Genomic DNA, 18,600 nt, shown 5'->3' with positions numbered 1-18,600 from the left:
AATATTTACAATCGGAACATGAAAATGGTTTTTCTCCACTGTGAGTCAGCATGTGTCTCGTCAATTGTTCCTTTCGAGAACATGTGTAGTTACAACCGGAACACGAAAAAGGTTTTTCTCCCCTGTGAGTTACCATGTGTCTCTTCAAATCTCCCTTTCGAGAACAAGAATGGTTACATTCACCACATTCACCACATGGAGAGATGATTTCGAATTGCCGACTCAGCCATTTGGCTGGCGCTCGATCTGGCTCAACCTGTCATCGAGTGTATGAGGTTCCGGCTAAGCTACGTCATCTGTTAGTAGAACAGGGGCCTTAGCATGAGAATCGATCGAACTTAACGATATCGTATTGCTAAGCGTATCTACCGACCATTTTATAACGACTTCCCTAGCATGAGAACACTATTGATATCTCTAACGACATCGATAAGGCAATAAATACAAATCGATATACGCTGGCAATACTGGGACGGAATTGTCTATGAATTGGATAGACGTCAGACGTCAAACGTCAGATTTCAAGCTTGATCATTGTAACCGCCTTGTTTTTTTAATATTTTACGATGTCGCAAGCAATGGTAGCTGGGTAAGTTATTTATTTATCTTTTTATGTGAAAGAATTTCCATTATTATCAAAGAGATATACTTACATTCTATTGTGTCAAAATTTTGAAGTTATTTTTACTAATATTTCAATCATACGCAGTATTTTAAGATATTCAAAATGCTGATATTATGATTTCAGGAAGAGAGTAAGGTCGACGACCAGTCAAATGGACTGCTAACCAGCTATATGGCTGACCATTCGGAGTTCGCCGCTGGAAGGTTTGTGGGACCTCGGGGTTCGGAATTTGGCGGAACAACTGGCAGAATTATGTCCTGCTAAGTCAGCCGAGCAGTGGAAAACAGTGAGTATTTGTACCTACCTATACAAACTGGTTGCAGCAAACTTTGCTGACCTTCTAATATAATCTATCATCGAGACACTTGATATAAGACGGTAAATCACTTTTAACCTGACATTATTTTTACATTTTACAGACATGGCGTGACATAGCTTCCCCTTCTCGCCCGAGCAAGAAGAGGAAGCTAACTGACAAGCCAGATGTGGGGGTTCGGATGGTGATGGCGCAGGAGGCTAGTAACGAATCATCCAAGGAGCTTGTGGGAGCTATTAATAAATTCTCCAATATTTTTAAGGTATTTCCTATTTCTCTTCGAATCACTCCCAAATACAGCGCTACACGTGTAAGTTGCCAGATTAAAATATAAAGAAATAGCGTCAATCCATGTTTAGGCCACTGCCAACTTATAAGTGTGGCACTGTACTTTTAAATTAGAATTAAATCTTAGTAGAACAAAATAAAATGCCCAGCTTTGACTTAACTAACTAACTAACCATCACGCCGTTTCCCCGCAGGGGTAGGCAGAGAGGACGGACCGCCAAACAACTCGGTCTTGGCACACACTCCTTGCCTCATTTACATTCATACATCGTCTCATACATACTCTTCTATTATTATTAGCTTTGACTTATTTCATTTATTTATTGTACTATTCCCAATGTACTATTTTTCCATTTTGCGCGGTGGAGTTTTTATTGTTCTGTTTGTTTAGATATTCTTTGTGTTAAAAAAAATTAATAAACGTGTAAAATCCAGCTTGGCGAGAAATTCAAAATGAATAAATTCATTTATAATCTTCCTTTTAGTATGTCGACTACCTATTGTTATTTAAATTAAATTAATGAGTTGTTATTTATCATTTCAGAGTTCAATGGATCGATTTGCTGACATTTTTGAGGTATTTCCTGTTCCTTTTTGTAATTATTTGTCAGGGCACCCCGAGACCGGGCAAGATACAGTGTCTACATAGACATGGTGCTTTTCTGGTCTCGTCTCACTGGCACTAATAACTCATTTACTATAGAAGGTAAATTAAGTTAGTAAATTAATGAATTATCATCTCTTGTTTCAGAGATACACGGCAGTGGAACGTGAAAGGGTTTGTTTACTCCAACGACAGTTGGCGAGGTATTTATTTGCTATACATCTATACAGGCTTTTAAAAACATTTAATGTACAAAACTGAACAAATTAAATTAAATATTGCATTATTTAATATGTCACTTGAGAGATTGCGAAGTATGTTCACAAGGGATGGAACACGATTATTAACAATTGTCCTTGGAGAGGCAAGCAGTCCAGCTAGGAGGTACGATGAAAGTAGAATGAATGAGATCTCTAATAAAACATTTCTAATTCTAGACAAACTCAACCATCTAAAACAACCGTCAACATAATTTGCTAACTCGCCCAACTATACGTTGCAGTTGGAGTCGGAGGATACTGCGATTAGTTTTTAGGTTTTTTTTTATAATTTTCAAGATAATAAGTTTTTTGTATACTTTGTGTGTTAAATTTTTATTTTTATTAACGTTTTGTATGTTCATAATTTTTATGTTTCTTGTGAAAAAGTGAAACTCAACAACAAATGTCATTTTTTTACAATTTAGATACATACAATACAATATTTTAAAGTACGTGTTGTGTAATATTGCATGCAGCACTTTGCATATACATATACTTGATTAGTAGCAGTTCTTCAAACTCTTGCAATGTCTCTGTGAGGCGTGAATTGTTTTTACAATGTAGGTACATACAATACAATGTTTTAAAGTACTTTTGAAGTACTTGTTGTGAAATATTGCATGCAGCGCTTTGCATATATGAATATGTACTTGATTAGTAGCAGTTCTTCAAACTCTTGCTATGTTTCTGTGAGGCGTGAATTGTTTTTACAGTTTTGGTACATACAATACAATGTTTTAAAGTACTATTGAAGTTCTTTTTGTGAAATATTGCATGCAGCGCTTTGCATATATGTATATTTGATTAGTAGCATTTCTTCAAACTCTTGCAATGTTTCTGTGAGGCGTGAATTGTTTTTACAGTGTTGGTACATACAATACAGTGTTTTAAAGTACTATTGAAGTTCTTTTTGAGAAATATTGCATGCAGCGCTTTGCATATATGTATACTTGATTAGTAGCAGTTCTTCAAACTCTTGCAATGTCTCTATGAGGCGTGAATTGTTTTTACAATGTAGGTACATACGATACAATGTTTGAACATGATGAAGCACTATAAGTCAGTTTCCTTGTTTAATATATTATCATTCGTGGGAGAAGTACTTTCGCACTAGTTCGTCTCTCACTCTGCGGGCTGCAACAACCCTGCTGACATCTTCAGGCTGGTGCAGCAGCTCAACCTCTCTTAACTCTACATTATCATTATAATCGTCTGTTAATCTGAAAATAGAGAAAAATTTATTAATATTTTGTACTGTTGCCTTACTTTTTTAAATGCATAGGTATAGTTCAACAAGGAAACTGACTTATAGTGCTTCATCATGTTGTATAGTATAGCACAAGTAATAATTATTTGACCAGCAGCATCGGGCTCATAATGGAGAACTCTGTCTTTCCTGAGGCAACGGAATATAGCCTTCCATGCCCCAAATAGGCGTTCTACGGAACATCTCGCCTCACAGTGCGCCTTTGTGTATCTGTATTGGGCACTCCCCTCGACTGCATTCAATATTGGTGTCATCAGATAAGGCTCGAGTGTATATCCAGAATCGCCTGATTGAAACAAAACACCCATTATAATTGGTACATATAACTACTAAATTATGATTTTTTTGCCTTTTTTTTAAATGAGTTGTTGAAATACATACCTAGCAAGAAATATGTCCCAATTCTCTGATTGTATAGTCTGTTCATTTCAGTTTTTACTAAACTATTATTCCAAATGAATTGGTCATGGACAGTACCCGGGAAGCGTGTGTTGATGCTCAATATTTTCAACGTAGCATCGCAGACCTGTTTATCAAACATAAAAAACCTTCAATAAAATTTGAAAACAACAATCCGGCTGTTTTATTTCTGAAAAAATATTTACCACTTGAACATTCAGCGAATAAAATCCTTTGTGGTTTTTGTACTGCTCCTCGTGTCTGGAAGGGGTGACGATGGCGATGTGGGTGCAATCGATGCATCCCAGAACATGTGGAAAGTTTAATTTTTCCCTAAAACTACTCTCTACTTGCTTGCGGGCTTCATTTGTAGCCGGAAAATGTATCCATCTTCTGTACAGATGTTCTAAAACTGCTTTCATAAACAGTTTTATGCACTTGCTAACGGTAGTTTGCCCTATCGCCAAGAAGTGATCTTGGCCTACTCCACGTTGGTAGCTCCCTGTAGCAAAGAAGCTGATGGGTGCGAGTACCTGTCAACATCATAAATAATACAACTAATTAATAAACTTCACTTTTGATCATTTTAATCACTTTATTGTGAAAAATTATCATCAGCAATCGAAACAAATTTATTTATTTCACGTGGTCGTTCCAGTGGTGGATAGATTTATATTGTGTTTTTGTTTTACTAAGATATCAATAATATTTAATACTCTCACTTTAATGTATACTGGAAGTCCTAATGTATTTTTTGACACTAGAAAAGGAGTTAATTCATCAATGAGATCTCTAGCCATAATGCGAGATATTCGAAACAATTGTCTGAATTCCGTCTCTGCAAGTTCGAACGGATTCAATTGATCGCGTAAACGACGCCTTTCAATCCTACGATCTTCCCTAACCTGCCTCCTTTCATTGAACCAGAAATTTTGCATAATGAACGACATTATTAAAAAATATATGTATATCGACAGCCAACCAAAGTTTTAACTGACACTCAAGACCCCACGTTATATTCGGCGGGCTTTTAGCAACCGTCGGTCGGAAGTTATCCTATCGATACATTCTCATGCTCGCAATTTTAACGATACCGTCGCTACTTTGACCATAGACAAGGAATTTTAACAATCGTCGGTTGTTATATTTTGATCGTGCTAGCATATGTCGTTAAGTGCTCATTGATGACGTATTTTAACGATATCGTATTGCTATAGGGCTATATCGACTTCTCATGCTAAGGCCCCAGGAACGGGTATTCGTGGATTGGACGGTGTGCCGTGTACGAGATTTTATAGGGCTTACTGTGTGCTCTAATTGCCAGATGACTGGACATTCATTCAAATTTTGTAAGGAAAAACCAAGATGCGCTCACTGCGCCAAGGAAGGACACGGACGTGAATCGTGCCCAAGCGCTGAAGCCAAGCCGGTATGTGCAACATGCACGAGGTTCGGTAAGGCCGCGGACCACCCGACGGGAGACAAGGAATGCCCAGCTTATCAAGCAGCACTATCCAGGGACTTGGCAACCATCGACTATGGCTTTAAATAATTATATAGAAGATGACTGTGAAGTGGACTTTATAAGAACAAACAATTTGAATCAATGGGTAAAAATGAAACGTAAAAGTGAGATAGGAGATTTAATTTGCATCCAAGTTAATATTAGATCAATATGTAAATATTGGGATGTATTACATGTATACTTAAATAGTTGCTGGGAGTTTGTAGACATTTTAATGCTATGCGAAACTTCCATACAAACTGACCTTATTGATTTATATGAGATACCGGGCTACACATGCTATAACTATTGCCGCACTAACAAGTCAGGTGGGGGCATTCTACTATATGTTCGGAATAATATTGTATTCAAACAAAAACAACTAGAATCGTTTTATTTTGAAAATGTATTTGGTGTAATTACTCTTCCAAATAAAGAAAATATTAGTATTTTAGCAATATATCGACCGCCGAATCTTAGCAAACAATCATTTATTGGGGAAATAACATCTGTTTTGACAAGTTTCATAGATCCTCTCGATAATGTTTTGTTCTTTGGGGATGTTAATCTAAATTTGATGAATTACCAAGATCCTGCTGTAATCTCATATGAAAATATTCTAGCTAGCAATTACTTAATCAAGTGTATAGACGGCGTGACTAGAGAAGCAATTGTAGACGGACGCGTTACACGCTCATGCATCGATCACATTTATGTTAGGTACAATAACGGGCATAAACAAGTGGACGCGTTATCAGCGTGCGTATGCGAGATTGCTATAGCAGATCATTACATGGTCGCAGTTAATATTAAATATGACGAGCAAAAGGAACCTTTAAACATTGCGAAGGAGATTATTGTTTTGTCCCAAAAACGTATAGACAGCCAAATACATAAAATAAATTGGAATTCCTTACTTGATGAACAAGACAGTATTACACTGTATCAAAAAATTAAAAACAATTTTATTAACCTATACGAAAGATGCACAGTATCATTCCTGAAAAAACCGAATAAAAGACCAAACAGGATCAAAAATTGGATAACTACTGATATTTTAGAGAAAATTAAAAAAAGAGATTTGCTATTTCGAAGGTGGAAGAATTCACCAACCAATAAAAATTACGAAAATGAATACAAGGCCTTTCGAAATAATGTTAACAAACTAATTACTAAACAAAAATCATATTTTTTTAAAGATAAATTTAAAACATGTTTCAATAATACTAAAAAAACGTGGGATGAGATAAATAAAATTTTAGGAAGAAAAACTAAAAGCAATTGTGATGAAGTCATCTCGCGATATGTGATAAAAGATCAGACAGTGGAAAGTGTAACTAACCAATATGTGAATTATTTTTCAGATACTATATGTCATATGTTGCACAAGTGTGATTTTAAAGCATCTAATATTGATACAGTAGAATTACCTCACAGTATGTACCTACCTAAAGCAACTATCACGGAGATAACAAATATTGTTAAAAAAATTAAAAACTCAAAATCTGCTGCAATGGATAGTATAAGAATGCACGACATAAAAAAACATATAAATATTTTAGCCCCAATTATTACGCACTTAGTAAATAGACTTATTACTCAAGCAGAAATACCTGATGATCTAAAGTGTGCTATAATTAGACCTATTTACAAAGGTGGAGTACACTCAGAGATAGGAAACTATCGACCTATCAGTATCTTGCCTGCACTTGAAAAAATCTTTGAAAAATATATTTCTTTAAAATTAAACAAATACTTACAGAAATTTTCCATTATAGACAAAAATCAATATGGCTTTCAAAAGAAAAAGAGTACTGAAATATTATTACAGGATTTCTCGAATTATGTAAATAATGAATTAAATAAAAAATGCATGTTTTAGTATTATTTATCGATAATTCCAAGGCGTTTGACACAATTAATCCGCAAAAATTATTAAATATTCTAGAAGCAATAGGAATCAGAGGAAATCTACTAAATTTATTTAAAAATTATCTATCTAATAGACATATCTGTGTAAAAATATTTGAAAAACTGAGTGGAAAAAAAAAATGTACGCCGGTGTCCCGCAGGGGTCAATTTTGGGACCCACCCTCTATATAATATTTGTATCAATAATGAGTAAACTATTCTCACATGTTAAACACTTTGTATATGCTGACGACACGGCACTGGTCATATCGGATGAACAATTATATACTGCGATTAAATATATGCAAGAAGACTTTATATCTCTGATTAAATGGTGTCATGACGTAGGATTAATTATAAATACAAAAAAAACTAAACTCATGCACATAAGATCTCCACATGCAAAAGTTTCCATCATGCCTGAAATAATTTCTCATAACTTTACCTGCATTAGCGTGTGTCGCTCTCCATAGAGAGAAAAAAAAATTGCCTTATTTTTAAACGCCTGGGGTCTCAAAAGTTGCGTATGATCTGTAGCTATTCGAAAACGTAAAAATAAATGAAAATGGTGTTCACTATTAGCTCGCTAAAACGGCCGGAAGTTTTGAAAAAAATTTGATTTCGTGATATGGGAAAAAAATAAAACAATGGGTCCATATTTTATATTTTGTAGCACACTTAATTTTATTTCCATAACTGCAGTACAAAGAACGAAAAATAAATATTTTTTTATACATATGTGATGTGTTTGTTAAAAATATAAAAGGGGAAAATAACACTTTTTATGGTTAAATTCAAGATACTAAACAATAACGTACAACAACATTTTTGACCAAAATACAACGAATAAAAAATAATGGATGCTCAAAATTGAATGATAACATATTGTTAAAACAGTAATTATTTAAAATCTTGCATAGAATTAAAATTTGGCATTATTTTTCTTGAATGTTGCTTGGCGTAAATATAACCTTTCTAGCATTGTAACCAGCAACAGAAGAAGACGCCTCTGTGGTCAACTTCACACACCTTTCCACTAATTGTGTGTGGCAAGGAAATTTAGGAAAAAAAAATTACATTTCCTTCATCACACAATTTAAGTAATTTCCGTTTTTACGTTGCTCAGGAGTGGAGGTTGTGTCAGAATTAAATTTGTGGCCTGCCAGTCAATTAATTCTATGTAGCTATTGCAGTTGAAATTAATTTTTGGAATTATGAACTCTCTCACTCCTGAAGTTTGAAGGGCCTTATATTTAATTATCCTTCTACATCCAAGCTCCCTTATACATTTATTGTCATCGGTTAACATTGATAGAATAATGTTTTCCGGGTGTCCAAAATATGCGTTCCTCTGAATCACGGGGTCGACAATAGCTTTCAATTCTGCTGAAAGATATCTGGAAATGCTAACCATTTTCCAGAGATTACGGGCTCCATCTATACAAGAACTATTGCACTTTATGGTAAACTATGTTGGAGCATATACTCTCATAATAAAGGTGGCCAATATCAGCAAATTTTCTGTTGGGTTTTCCGTTGCAACATATAGCCGTAATATTCTGTTTGCAGTTGTTAGCCACCTGGCATGAGACATTTTCCCTGGTTGTTTCCTTGCCAAATCTGCAGTTATCATACCTTTTGACACAGCCAGACACATATTATATAAATAATTTTGGTCCGTGCTTAATTTTTCTGTTATATTTTCCGGTATGGATGATTGAATGGGAAAAAACCGAATAATTTTCATGTTTAAGTTTCTTCCGATTGGTCCCGAGAAAGCTACAGGTCCGCTAGTCGGTCCATCTAATGAAGATAGCAGATGTCGCAATGGTAGTTTATTGGCGTGCAGCTGGCAGATAAGCCATTGCAATGGCTTTCCAAGTCTCTGTTCCAATCTTGAAATGATTCCATTTTTCCGGCCAGTGTTTGTATTTCTTCCGTCACAACCAACTGCACCAATTTTCTCCATTTGACTATTTTCCTCTTCCAAAAGAGAACATATGGCATTTTCGCTGTCTTTAGCAGTACCAGATGATGGCGTAGCGTGTCCGAGATACACTGATCCTGGCTCCTGCACAAGCGTTATGTGTTCTTCAACTTTTATTCGTCGATAAAATTTACTTCCTTTCTTGATAATAAACATTGTTTTGTCCTTGCGCCCATCGAAAAATAAACTTTCGATATTTTTTGTCAGTTTACGGCTATTTAATAACATATCTCTAGTTTACTTTCTAGTTATTCGTAATCTACTATGATCTATAGCGGAAGACGGACCAGCTTCATTTACATATTGTAAAACCGCAGAAGCAATGGCAGCTGCTGCTCTGTGTGATACGCCGTATCGATCACAAATTTGAGATAACTTCGTCAAGGGATTCTTCATCTTCGAATATTGTATATTTCGAGGAGATAATGTATCATGAGCCACTGCAGATTGATGATCTTCACTTAGCGCTGGTTCCTCGTCAGAATCTGAAAAACTGTTGGAAAGAACAACTTAAACTGGACAAAAAACAAACATCTTATTGTGGCAGGAGTAGGGGTACAGTGGTAGGAGAAGGAGGTGGTGGAGCAGACGAAAGGAAAGGGGAGATGTTCATTTGAGTCTTCAAATATCAAACCAAGTCCAATAATTGAAAATTAAAGCAAACTAAATGGCAATGGAAGACGTTTTAGTGGATTTTTACCACTTTTTTGTTAATTTCGGAATTCTTGTAGATTTACTTGCATTAATAAAATTGATTTTTTTATTTAATTTTTGTCAACTATACGCAGTTTTTAATAATTAACAAACGTTAAAAGGTTAAATCATTGTGAGGAAAATATTAATTACCATTATTTAAAAATACATGTTTTAGGTTTTTTTTCTGTTTTTCAATGCATTTTAGCGAGCTAATAACCATTTTTAAAAAAATAATTTTAAATGTAGTTCTCATTTTCTTTGTAAGACGCAACTTTTGAGACATCAGGCGTTTCTGATTTCAAAAGTTGAAATAATTGACACACCCTAACCTGCATCCATCAAAATATTGTGCAGCCCTGCTCATGCGAAACGATTGAGCTAGTAAACGAATATGTTTATTTGGGCGTGACTGTTGATTGCTACTTTAAATGGGACATACAAATACACAAAATTTGTAAACGGCTGCGGGCGATAGTGGGTAGAATATACAAATTGAAGTGTTTCGTTCCTGTGAATACCTTAAGAATTATTTACATGTCACTCGCGGAATCAACTTTAAGATATGGAATAACCACTTGGGGACATTCTTGCAAAACAAATTTAAATTACGCACAATCAATACAAAATTCTATCGTTAACACTAGAAATACCGGGTACTGCTCCATACCTATAAAGACCACAACGGTCATTTTGACCGCTGATAACATGCGAGTTTATTATTATTGTAATTGTGTCATATTTGGCTTAATATTAAATAAATAAAACAATTATTATGTATCGAAATGATTTACTTTAACTCTTAAACCCTACCTGGGGTACTGGAGTACCCCACTGGTGTTTAAAATGTCAACAATTTTAACAATATTGCACTGTTGCAATAATCGCTCTGGCTAATCTACTCTCGATAATTAGCGCGTAAGTACGTCAGTAAGCCGTGACCGCCCGGCAAGTGCATTCGCGTCCACAGGTGTTCCGGGGTACCCCAGTACCCCGTGGTAGGAATAGTGTTAGTTCTTCCTTCCAGTTATACTTGAATTACTGAAGTTGTTTTTCGACATCTCTCTGGTAAGTTTACACATTATTCATGATTTACTTTACTTTGTGATAATGGTTAGAGTACAATGTTGATAGGCAGGGCCTGCGCCCAATAACGAGACATTCATGGACTAATAATGTGTTATGAATGTTATGACAGGGTTTGCAGTGTAATGAGGTGTTGTATTGTTTTCAGATATGGCATCCCAGACTCGAAGTCTTGGGGGGGGGGGTGAAATTGCAGCTGCTTTGTTGGTTTCTGACGACGAAGAGCTAAACCTAGGAGAAGATTCAGAAGATGAGCCCGTCGGTGTTATCGAGGATTATCGGGACCATTCTGAAGTCGCATCTCACGAAGACGGTGATCAAGATAGTGTGGAAGGAGATGCAGAGTATTTAGTGCCTGAAAATGACGGGGCTGGTTTAAATGAAGAAGGTAGGCGCTTGGTTCGTGTGCTAGATTCTCGATTAGTTCTGTACGAAAAAGGTCATAATAATCGACATAACTGGACTGGTGTTAAGCTTTCTCGCTCAACAATGCCTCGCCGCATATTTTGTTGCACCCACCTGGTAACGTCTTAATAAAAACCTGACACGTGATAATTGGTTCACGTATATACCCACAGCCAAGATGTTACTGGAAAAAGGTATAACATTAGTTGGAACTGTAAAGAAAAATAAACGAGAAATTCCTCCTGTTTTCTTGGACATTGAAAATCGAGAGCCTACGACGGACCTCTCACACTTTTGTCGTATTGTACTCTGAAGTCAGCTAAGAAGAAAGTGCTGTCCACCATGCATGACAGCCCTGATAAGGGTAATGAAGTGTACCTTACAAAAATAATACATTTCTTTAATTAAACCAAATGCGGGGTGGATGTGTTCGACCAACTTTGTAAGAAGTACTTGAGGTCCAGGAAGATCAAAAGGTGACCCATGTGTCTCTTCTACGGGATGCTAAATGCTGTTGGTGTCAACTCGTGGGTCTTATTCAAGCTGTCAACTAACATTGATAAAGAGAAAATAACCAAGCGGCGTGAATTTCTTAAGAGTTTGTCAATGGCACTCATAAAGCCTCATAGGAGAGCAAAATTACAATAGCCAAGTTTACCCCGGGATATCAGAGAAACTATACGTGCAGTCTTGAATATTCATAGTGAAGATTATAGGCCGGTCCCTGATAATCTCAAACCTGGTCGCTGCTGCTTTTGTCCGCGCACAAAGGACAGAAAATCTCGATCTGTGTATAACACTTGTCGCCGCCATATTTGTGTTGACTATCAATACAAAATCTGTCCTTCATGGAACAACAAAAATGTCTATTACTTTTTATTAATAAATTTTACTGTCTTTTCTTATTACTTTGCCATAATAAAAATAATATTTAAAAAAATATCAAAGACTTTTATTTTATGCATTTTTTTTGCGCGGGGTACTGCAGTACCCCGTGGTAGGAATAATTACATTCCCAGAGTGGTAGGGTTTAAGAGTTAATCGATTAGGTTCCCATTTAGTACAAACTGTTTTTTTTTATAATATCCTAGGCACTTTCCGCAAACAGATTTCTTACAATTATCAAATGTGTCAGTTGTTTTATTTTGCTTACATCTTTTATTAATTTGGCACTCTCTTTTTTTTTGAATTTTTATTTTCGGATTCCCTTTTTGATATGCTGACCAAAGCTGGTATTTGTATATGCTGACCGTAGTTCTCCAACAAGCTGTAGAATAAAATTGTGACGAGATATGTTTTTTTTTGTTATCTTTTTATAAATTATCCATGCATTTATAGCGGCTAGATAAAGTATGTTGTAGAAAACGTGCACAGGCCACCTTCTACTTCCAGCTCTTACGGAATATTTACGAGCTATTTGGTCGAATATATCGACACCATATTTTGTAGAATTGTAAAATTCAATCGTTTGGGAATTTTCTTTGTTCTGTCGCCAAATTGAACATCCGGATATACTGTACTCAATATCATTATATTTTTCTTCGGTTTTCCGTGATGAACAGTTAGTGTAATACCATTGTTAGCCTTCAAAATAAATGATTCATAACGTGGAGTACAAATGGTTTTGCAAACTGCTGGTATTTGGCCCTTCTCATCGTTTCGACAATACTTGTTTGCTCAGCTCGTAATTTCTCTGTTTCGTCTTTTCTTAAGATACGGTTGTAATAGTTTCATTATTACATATTCTGGTAGTGACCTATTTGAACTTTCTTCAGTTTTACCTAAATATGGAAATCCATTACAAAGGTATTTAGTATCTACGGCCACCACAAGCCAATATTTTTTCCAAATTTGTCAGGCTTATTTGCTATATACTGAGTAAACGGACAACGAGTTTTGCTAGGAAATAGCTTTTCATCGCCCGTCAAATTTTCACCAGGAACGTAACACAGATTACAGTTTTCAATGAACTTGTTCCAAATTGCCGATGCTAGTGCAAATTTATAAAGATCTCGTAGTTCGCAAATCAAAACGCAAATATTTAATAATTTTTTTAATCTATTATTACTTATAGTTTCTTTGAATATGAGGAGTCCCCATAATGTCGACCATAATAAGTCTTTTAGAACTTTATTGTTTTCAACATATCGCTTCGCATAAGGTGTTGTGCCTGCAACTTCTCTGAGTACATTTTGTCAATTACGTCATCCTTGCTGGCTGAAAGTACTCTGAGTATGTGATGTACACGTCCATTCTGTACCGTCAACTGCAACTTGAATATCTCCAATTTCCGGAAGGTCTGTTACTCTTGCAGAAAAAACGTCCTCCTGATGCCTCTCGATGCCTCTTATTCTAACCCCTCGACCATGACGATTTGAAATCGGATTTCTAGGAAAAGATGTCGATGTCATCTGAAGATCTTCATGATCTTCATGTCCGATGAAAAAATATTAGGCTCCAAAACAAAAACGGTGTCATCAATTTTACTGGCACGACATTCTTCATCTAACTGATCTTTCCACTATATCCGACTCGGTAAGATTTCTACGAGTACTCATATCGATATGATATTACGTTCCAAAGTTTAAATAAAACTATAAACAAAATAATTAGAACACAATCTACAAAAATAAAACGAAATTTTTCGTGACTTGAAATACATACGCACAGACCAACATGCGGTAGAATACTAACAACTGACAACCACAGTGCAGATCGAGTAAGAATGATACCGAAAGAAAGAGAAAGGTCAATAATTAGTAGTAACATGTGTAAGGTGGAATGGGTATATTTTAAACTTGAATAAAGAAGATCCTAAACAATCCCAGCTTAAAATGGCTCTAACGGTCACATTGACCGCGGTGGTCTTTGTAGGTATAAATCATTATATTTCGATAAATAAATAAGGTACGTGCCTGTTTTTTTCACCATGGTCGTTAAATCATGAATTATGAAAATTAAAAAAAAAAATCAGATCATTACCATAAATTTTAAGCAAAATATCGTCATATTACATCGTGAAACGGTCAAAATGACCGCTTCGGTCTTTCTAGTGTTAAATTACTAGTTAAAAAAAATATTTTTTCGCAAAGACGAAACATTTCACTTTTGTATCAAAATTTAACAGTTTTGCCGGTGCAGGCCTTATTGTGGTATAAAATATTAATTCAGCACATATCTGACTCTGAGTATAAGAGGAAAGTTGAACATGGGCACAATACTAGGTTCACAAAGAATGAAGGCATGCTTGTACCTAAACATAATAATAAATACGGACAGCGAACCCTTGAGTATAATGTGCCTAAAATATATAATATGCTACCTGGTAATATTAAGAAATGCGAATTTCCAAATAGAGTCAGATATTTGCTGAAAACGTGGCTACTAGGTAGAAATAATTTGTATTAGGCGATTTAATGTGTAAGTTTATTGTTATTGTATAAATTAAGGTCTAAGTTGTAATCTGTAAAAAGTTGTAATAAAAATCCTGTTTGACAAACTACTTAACTGTAGTTTAACGGGATATATATGAAATAAATAAAAAAAAAAAAAAAAAAAAAAATGGCTTTTCTCCATTGTGCTCCAGGATGTGTTTCGACAAATCACCCTTTCGTGAACATGTAAAGTTACAATCGGAACATAGAAAAGCTTTTCCTCTACTGTGAGTTATCATATGTCTCTTCAATTGTCCCTTTCGAGAACATGAATAGTTACAATTGGAACACGAAAAAGGTTTATCTCTACTGTGAGTCAGCATGTGTGTGGACAAATAAACTTTTCGAGAACATGAATAGTTGCAATTAGAACACGAAAAAGGTTTTTCTCCAGTATGGGTGCGCAAGTGCTGTTCTAACTCTGACTTATAAGTGCACGAGTAGTTACAATGGGGACACGATAATCGTTTTCCTGCAGTATGCTTCTTCAGATCTGTCAAAAAGTCAGAAAATGATTACGGATAAAATATAACAAGTGTAAAAAAAACAAACAAATATCAAGAATTGTTGAATAAAACAAAGCTAGTTGGTTTTACCTGCTGACTGTGTAATTTTTTTATAGCGTTTTAAGCATTTATAATTGAAACGCGGCAGGTCTATGTCAATTTCAACTTTATAAGGAACTCTCGCTTCATCTTCCTCTCGGGCTTCTGGTTCCGGCTTGATGGTAACAGACTCCATATTAAAGCTACCTGGAAAAACAAAACAACAATACCTACATTGATCAAATTATTATATTAATCATGCCAAGACGAACATCAATAACTATACAAAATGCATTTAAGAATACGATCGCCCCTCTCCGAGAGATCTGAAATATATATATTTTTTTGTTATAATAATTACGCTTAAAGATACAACTGAATAACTACGTAGATGAGTAAAATTGGATAAGAGACTAAAATAAATAAAATGGGCGCAGATTTCCGCTTCAGGGACCAATTTTTCAAGAAGGTTGTTGAAATAGTTGTTTTTTATAGTTATTAAGTTGAGTCAAAGGGTTTTTTACCAAACAAAATATTTGCATTAAGCATGGCCAGCGATCCTAAAAGTTGACCACAGAGTTTAACTAATTAACCATGACACCGTATTTCCACAGAGATAGGCAGTGAAAATGGACCTCAACAGAACACACTATGTCTTGTCACATTCAAATATCACCTCATACATAATCTTCTATTATTGTGACTTTTGATATGACATGACCCGATTTAAGTATTTGGTTTACTTGATTTTGGTATGTCTTCCTTGGGAGTCATCAACTTTTTCTACCATTCAAATCCGCATCATGAATATGTATAACGATTTTACTATGATAATTGTAATGATAACTTAAGATTAACAAATAATGTTACACATAGTTTAAAGATAAAACAAATTAATATACAACGCGATTCAACATAATTTTTAGAGAATTTGGATTTCGCTATTTCTACCACTTATTATTGACATTAATATTGTATACTGGACACTCTCTGATGTAACTATGTACATGTCTGTTCTATGACTGTCTTGACATACCTATGTCCCTTTTGAGAGTTGAATAGTTAGTAATCGGAACATGAAAAAGGTTTTTCTCCACTGTGAGTCAGCATGTGTTTCATCAAATCTCCCTTTCGAGAACATGACTAATTACAATCGCAACATGGAAAAGGTTTTTCTCCACTTTGAGTCAGCATGTGTATCGTCAAATGTCTCATTTAAAAACATGAATATTTGCAATCGGAACATCAATAATTGCAGTAAGAAAACGAAAAATGTTTTTCTCCAGTATGGGTGCGACGTTCTAAATCTGACTTTTGCACGAGTGGTTACGATGGGGATAAGATAATCGTTTTCCAGCAGAATGCTTCTTCAGAACTTTCAATTAGTCAGAAAATTATTACAAATAAAGCTTAACAAGTGTAAGAAGAATTAGTTAAAAAAAGGAAAAAATGGCATACAGTCTCCTTATTAAAGCTACCTGGAAAAACAAAACAACAATAAGTAAAAAGATCAAATGATCTAATAAATCACGCCAAACGAACATCAATAACTACAAGTAATGCTTGATGAAAATGCAATCGTTCAATTGTACACAGACATAATACGTTGTTAATTCCGTTTCCGTCTGGGGTGAAAAGCATCGTTTACACAGTTTACGGATATAAGATTCTACCTCTGTCGGGTTCGTTAACATTAGGGAAAAGTTACCTACGTTCCGTGGGACCTCTGTTCGCGTAAAATCTGTATTAAGATTAGGGGTTTCACTATCGTACACAGATTGGAAGTAATCTGCAAATTTAAACAGATAGATTCTGAGTCCGTTATAAACTTTTCTCCACTATTCAGGCCGTTGTATAACCTGGAGTTAGCTTTCTGTGATTTTATAAAATCCAAGAAGCATTTGAGCTCGGATCGCATCGCAAAAAACAATAGGTACCGTCAACTATGGCATCTTTACCTACTTCGGTTAACTTTACCTACGTCTACCTAGTGCTTGAAAAACTAAAATTCCTTGAAAGCAGAAAACGGTAGGTACTTTAATGACTGGTAGATAGTTTTTTGATGGACCTGGGAACTCTAAAAAAACTTTTCACTGGCAGCACTGCCTTAGTTGTCAAGACATTGAAAATTCGAAGTGCATGGCGTCATTTGCTGCTGGAGGTTCCTGTGCAAAATTTCATCATTTTTGTCGTAACTGCTGAGCAGAGGTGAGTAGAATTTATATATTTTAAGTAACATCCTCTTCTGAAGACGTAAAGTGATTTTCAAGCGTTTATTTTAAATGGTTATGAAGAAATTCGTCTAGGTAATGTTAGTTGACGATAGGTAAAGTTACCATTTTATGTTGAGTGGCAACTTGACCTATGAATAGGGTTGTCCAAATCATGAGAAATATTTATAATAATTTTTTGCACTTTTTTCTTTATTTAACAATCTGATTTTATTTTCAGTGCTTAAATACTTGAGTATCAATTATATAAAGCCGTTATTATGAAGAATTCAAAATATTTTTTTATTTATGTAGTTTTAAAAAAAATTATCCCATTGACAGATTTACTGTATTTTTAGGGCGATTAACTTTGTAGCAATTTTTGTTATATACATTTATTTTTATTGTTTTAGGTTAATTCGGGATGCCACCTATACGGAGTAGAAGGCAACTTGGGGCTAGACCTTATAAAAATTACTCCGAAGAGATGATGTCTATTGCCATTGATTTGGTTAAAAAAAAAACAATTAATTCTTATGACGCAGAGAGGCAATTTGGTATCCCCCGTAGGACAATTGAAAAAAGGATAAAAAATCTACACACCGATAAACCTGGACCTAGGTTCAGATTCACGGAGGTAGAAGAATCTAAATTTGTTAAAGTGTTAATAGCCGCATCAGAATTCGGTATGCCTTTGGCGCATTTGGAATTTCGTATGGTTGCTTATGAATACCTAACAAAAAATAACAAAGAGTATATATTTGATAATAAGCCTTCAGGCAACTGGTGGGTAAAAAGTTTTATAAAAAGACACGACAATGAATTAACTGTGAGGTCTACACAAAATATAAAAAAGCGCGAGCGGAAAAAACAATCGAAGAGTTCAAAATTTACTTTGAAAATTGAAAAGCATCCGTTGAAGGGTTGGCAACACGTCAGAATAAACAAATGTCAGTGATGACCCAGGCGCTGTATATTTCGCCGTGGGGTGAAGTATCCAGAGAGAATGAAGAAAATGAATGTTTTACCTGGAAAATCAGTTACGAGCTATTAATTGATAATCTAA

The 18,600-nt window shown here is 35.2% G+C and overlaps 1 long non-coding RNA gene across 1 annotated transcript; it reads left to right on the top strand.

The window, feature by feature from the left end:
• Window positions 1-309: 309 nt before the first annotated feature.
• On the top strand, window positions 310-2,275 carry LOC149415800 (uncharacterized). Its single transcript, XR_016303577.1, has 4 exons — window positions 310-911; window positions 1,045-1,203; window positions 1,774-1,806; window positions 1,981-2,275. It is a non-coding gene; the product is annotated as an uncharacterized LOC149415800 (long non-coding RNA).
• Window positions 2,276-18,600: the final 16,325 nt, after the last annotated feature.

This window comes from Hesperophylax consimilis, chromosome 17 (assembly GCF_061612785.1).
Source record: "Hesperophylax consimilis isolate HC1 chromosome 17, BYU_Hcon_1.0, whole genome shotgun sequence".
Taxonomy (NCBI): Eukaryota; Metazoa; Arthropoda; class Insecta; order Trichoptera; family Limnephilidae; genus Hesperophylax; species Hesperophylax consimilis.
This window is presented reverse-complemented; position numbering and strand designations above follow the sequence as displayed.